Below are 6,071 nucleotides of genomic sequence, written 5' to 3'. Positions count from 1 at the left end.
CTACTGGATGAAAGTCTGAATAATTCCATCGCATGGCTGATAATTTATATAACTTAATTGGGTTTTATATAGCACCCTCCAGTGCAACATGCCTAAACAGAAAGCAAACAAATGCAGAACAATTAAAATTTAATTGAGAACTTGCTTCAGAACACCGGGAATGGGTTTAGTTAAAACAAACAATGAGATCCAGCAGCTGAACAGATCACCTAGAGACAGCATCCAGTGTCTCACATAGGTACATTAATGAGGTGTGCTGTTCAGCATTTGTCATTGCTCTCCTAGGGCTGGATTCAGCTGAAACACAGAATGAATTTGGAAGTGACATATAAGAGTTCTGTAATTCAGGTCTCTGTACTGCTACCCTTAGTTGAATTGTCTAAAAACTTGCAGGGACTGAGGTCTTGCTGTTAGTCTTAGTAGGAAGGTTCTCACTATTTTACATACATCTTATTTTCTTAAAACAGAAACATTGAATTAGTGCAGTCTAAGAGCAGTAAGAGGGGGGAACAAAAATTGAAAGAAGCCTGCAAACCCCAAATCAAGTGTAAAAGCTGTTTTCTTTTGGAAAATGTACCAAAATTTGGAAGGAGATTGCTAATTCTATTGCATTGTGGTGAATACAGTCTCCATCAAACAGTGACACTAAAAAGATACTGAAAGGATTTTAACAAGAGTGTTTTGACTTTCTGGAATGACTAATAACATTTAAGTGAAGACAAGGAAGCACCATAAAGACTTGGTACTGCTATTTTTACTGCTAAAATGGCATTCCAACATTTCATAAGAAACAACTTTGCAAGACTGTAAGAACTGTTAAATGCAAAGGGAATCTATGCTGCTCCCCAGCTTCTGTGTTGAGAATTTGTGTAAGACCAAACAAAAAGAAGCAGTTTCACTTTTAATCCTCCCCAGACAGAGCAATTTTCTTAGATTTTTGTATCTGAATTCAGAATTTCAGATTTCTTACCTGACAGTAATACCTGTCAAGCAGCTGCACAGAACTTGAAACACTCTGGCTTTCTGCACAGCTCTTGCATCAACCTGGAATCTCAAAGCATCAGTCCCAGTACCAAGGGAAGCTGTTCCTGCTAGCAGTGTGCCATCCACTCAGCTGCTGGTGTCACTGGTACATGGTGTCATCTGCTATTATTTTCCCATCTAGGCTAGAGATTTAATTCAAGAGAATGAAAAAGCCATGTTCACACAGTGATGGTGTTAGAAGATTTACTACAGCAGCTTTTCTGGGCAGCCTCTTCTAAGAAATAAATTGTTATGTGACTAGCAGCAGTGAACTCACCACTCTAAAAATTAAATCTTAGTGATTACTGTGAAGGTATGACAAGTCAATAAGATAAACACAACCATTTTCCTTACTTGTTAAATTCGCTTCACCCATTGAGAGCTTCTGCATGGAAGATACTCTGTAACAGGAATAAGTATCAAGTTAATACCTGTATTATCTAGTTCTCAGTTACAAAAGTAATGATAAAGTCTAAATTTTAAAAGCATTTACTTGTTTTAAACTCTGCATTACAAAACCATGAAAATTCTGTGAAGAGACGCGACACATGCTTGTGATCCCAATTTAATCTAGAAAGTGGTAGTGTTTTTCCACAGGAAATAACAGTTCTGAAAGCTTCAAGACAAATTGTATTAAATTTTGAAATACAAATACTTTTAGAGTAAAAGCTTGAAGAAGTACTTAAAAATGGCAACTTTAGATGTATGACAGGCCACTGCTAAGTATCTGAAAGCCATTATATCTTTTTTTAAATTATTTTTTAGTGTTAACTACCCCAGGTAACTGAGTATATGCTCCAAATGGCAGTAAAATTGAGTAGAAAATAAAATGGAATACCTAGTTTACTTGACAACATACCTTTCAAGATTACTATTTTAGATCTCCAGTATCCAGAAGTCACTATTCAGTAACTGTGAAAGTATTATATATGTGTCATATGTAGTATATTAAAGTGTGCTTTTTTAACTGCTTCTACTGAGAACATTGTCATTTACCTGGAGGAGAACAAAGACAGAAGAAACGATTTCCCACTAAAAGCAATTCTGATCAAAGGATTCTACATCCTTCTATTCTGAAGCCAGTTACCACCTAAAATTACAGTTTGACTTGCCAAATTCCTTTTTTTTTGGTTTTTTTTGCTCCTCTGATTTATCAAGGACTTTCTCCAAAATCAATACGTGTCTTTGAGCAATCTGTTTTATTTTCTGAGGCACTGTCACCATTGTAAAAGCAGTGTGATCAAAGGAACTTTTCTCTCCCCATCAGACTTTCTAGAAATAAAAGACCTGCTTTTAAACATATGAAAAATCTGAAAAATTCTGAAAGGTACAAGCAGTTGAAACCCGTAGGTTGGAAAGGAAACATGAGAAAAATTCCTATGCCTACCACACTTCATAGAGTGGAGGTTTTGATATATTACCATTGTACTAATTACATAACAAATTATTCTTAGCCAAGCCTTAGCTTGTGTTCCCTATGCCATTTCATAGTCAGGATTCATTTTAAGAGTGACTACATAGCCTAGATCACAGAAATACAGAATGCCAGCTGTTATAGAAAGAGACATTTTACCATGATGAAAAGTCTGTCAGCACTGTTTCTGCCTGTGTTACCATTCAAATACAGTTTTATGCAAGGATTTCAAATGTAAATGTACCATGAATAATTATGGGGCAGTTTACATCAGTGCTAGTGCAGCACTGACTAGGAAAATGTCACATTCCCATTCCAAATGTGCTTTCAGCTCTCTTCTAGAAGTTTGCTTTGCAGTAGTGTGTAACAGACCCGTTTTCCAAAAGGAGCCTAAATTGATGAAAGACTGCTGGGTGGTTGAGCGGTATTTACAAGATGGGTAATTACCCACTGATATAATCTCAGATGCTCTTATGTTGCACAGGAAGTGGAGAGATTTCCCTTGTAAGGACTGTGAAGCTGGGGGTGAGGCGGGGGTGTCTGCTTTTAACAGCAGAAGGAAGGACTGGTAGGAACAGCAGGTTCCTCAGATGCAGAACAACAGTTTGTAAATAGAAAAACCTCAAGTAACAGTGAACAGCTTCCTGAGAAGGGAGGGGACAGGAAGAGGGCATTGTGAAAAACACCATAGGAAAGAACCACGTGCAAGAGGACAATGGGAGCAAAAACGGAGAGCAACAGACCATGAAAGCAGGGCCAGCTGAAATCCTCCCATCCCAGCTGATCACAGGGTGTTACTGGAGGAAAACCCTGCATGCTAAGGACACTTGCCAGTGCCTTCACCCCATTTTCCAGGGAAGGAAGAACCTGCCAACAGACACACATGTGCAGCAGAGGTCTGTGCTTTAAGGGTGTGCAAACCTGGGGGATTGTCCATGCATCATGTCAGAGAAAAATGACTGGAATAACAGCTTGGAACTGTTAAGTTACTGTTCCAATACAGCTTGGAATGTTAAGTCCTGTTACTGTTCCCCATACAAAAAGTGCTTGGAAGAACTGTAGATGAAGAAGGAGTATTTCCCAACCAAACCCATGCTTCACATCATTCCACTGAAAGCTCAGCCTAGTTTCTCAGGTTTTGGCTAGAACATTTTGATACATTGTGTCCTGAGTACCAGGAAGCCCAGCACTGCCATCGGTGGGATGGACAGTTCCCTGTGGAAGGGGACCCACAAGGATAAAGTCCAACTCCTGGCCCTGCACAGGACACCCAAGACTCACACCATGTGCCTGACAGTATTTCCCAAACAGTTCTTGAAGAGCTGAGTGCTTTTGTGTTTCTGCCTCTTCCATGTACAGGTGGTGCAGAGGGAGCACATCACCAGTCCTTACACAAAGAGCTGATGGTAGGAGAGGACAGTTACCAACAGGAACCCACAAATCACTAAACACTGCTCAATGGTATGAGGACCACTTATGACAGGGTACAAATTAATATCCTACTGTCACCCTTAGCAGTGGAACTGGCAGAAGTTCCTTTTGTAGTGTTCTGGCTGACAAGCTTTGTCAGGAGCAAGCAAAAACTGGAGGATGTTCTTCAGCTTCCATGGGCTCTGGACTGACAGTGCCAATTGATAACAGAGAAGGGCAGAGAATCACCTGGCTGTCACAGTGCTTGTGGCACACACCACAGGTTAAGGATTAGCAAGAAGAAAGCCTGTGCTTTCTGTGACCTCCAACACTGAGCTGTAGTGTTCCTCTGCATCTATGGGGATGCTGTGTCCATGTTACACCCAGCAAAAACTTAATCCTAATCTAGGAGAGGTAAAACTACACACAAGGAAAGAAAGGGCAATGAGGAAAGCAAGGGAGAAGGAAGCTTAAAAAAGAAGCATAAGGAGAAAAGGAATCCAGCCTGTTATATAGCAACAAGAAGAAATATATTTAAGAAATTTTAAAAGGCAAGCTGAAGAGGAAAAAACCACTAATAAAGAAAGGTAGTATACCCAGAAGAAAATACTTGTAAAATGTTTTTACTTACTAAACCACCTGGTTTACTACTCAGTTCTTATATTTTAATTTAATTGAAAGGAAATGCTTAGAGAAAATGAAAGCTTTTCCTCTAAGTTATAGAAAATAATAGCAGATAATTAAAATTATGTTTTATAATAAAACGTTCCTGCTAGCAGCCTCTTCTAACTGTTGGTGATGGACTGTGAAACAATGGTGTACCAAATAACTTGAATATACCCTGATGTGACCCATTTTTAAAGTATATAATCACAACATGTACTTTTCTCCATGCAGTAAACTTTAGCCTCTGCTGCATTTGTTAACTTTATTGAAGAATTAGTTTATTGAAGGATCACTCCAGAAACCAGTCTTACTACTGAAGTTTATGTAAATGATTTGAGAGGTACAAATGGGTATCAATATAGTTAATGGTCAATATAACTACCAATATGGTTTCATGTTAAAACAGTCAGGCAGGGTATTTTTTCCGGTCTATGCAGCAGTTATAATCTGCATTAACCTTTTTGAACCCACTGTTTGTAAAATAACAATAGAATAATGTAAGGCTTTGTAGAGCAGTGAAGGCTTCGTAGAACATTAGACATTTGCTGGGATAATCGAGGCCCATTTCCTCATGGCTACCTATTAGAAATATTATTAATGGGAGACCCCAGTCCTTACCGCCCCTCAGCTGCACTGCCAAGGCAGTGTCATGGGTGCAGAGGGGGATCCTCACTGATATAATGCCTTTGTCCCTACACTTCCTTTGTTTTACTGTAAAAAAATCAAAACCAAATCAAAACCAAGCAAACAAACAGTCCCCCAAACCTCCGTATTTCGCACGCATTAATAACCGCCTGGAGGTTTTTTCGAAGAACTAGATGACAAAGGGGGAGGAGGAGAGCGTGTTCGCGGGCCGGGCCGGGCCGAGCCGGGCTCCCCCTCACAAAGGCCCAGTCTGCCTTCAAGGCCTCAATGGCCGCAGCCCCTCATCTCCGCTGTGGTTTCGTCTCTGCATCTCTCGCGTCAGCGGCCCAAATTGCTTTTTCCCTTCCCCCTTTGTACCGGCCCTTCTCCCCTTTTCAGTTCTGCCTCGTTAGCTATTTTGAGCCACGCTTGATGTCTCCATGGCAGCGGTCCATTCACCAGATAATAAAAAAAAAAATAAAACTTGAAGGGGTGGGGAACTATTAAGCTGAGAAGAAGCGGAGACTTCCACACAGTTACACTCCCACGGCCCTCGCTCCGTGCCACGCTGCCGCGGGCGTCACCGCACGGGCAGGGAGGTGCAGGGAAGGCTCCCAGCTCGGAAACACGGAGGACCAGCGCAGCAAAATCCACGCTTCCAAAGATGCCTTTGGGAACCGGTGCTCCGTCCCTGGAGCCCTCGCCATCCCAGCTGCTACCGGGGCCATGCAGGGCGCGGGGGGCGGCGGGGACGGCGGGGGCAGCGCAGACCGGGGCGCTCCCCGGGGTCTCCCGGCCCCCCCGCGCCGCTCCCCTCACCTGACCCGCGCCCGGAATCTGCCCCGCCACCACGGAGACACGGCCCGGCCAATCAGCGCGCACGGCACCCATCACCACGGCAACGCGCCGGCCAATCCGCGGCGGGCTCCCCCGC

This window comes from Ammospiza nelsoni, chromosome 3 (assembly GCF_027579445.1).
Source record: "Ammospiza nelsoni isolate bAmmNel1 chromosome 3, bAmmNel1.pri, whole genome shotgun sequence".
Lineage (NCBI taxonomy): Eukaryota > Metazoa > Chordata > Aves > Passeriformes > Passerellidae > Ammospiza > Ammospiza nelsoni.
Note: the sequence above shows the minus strand (reverse complement) of the source record.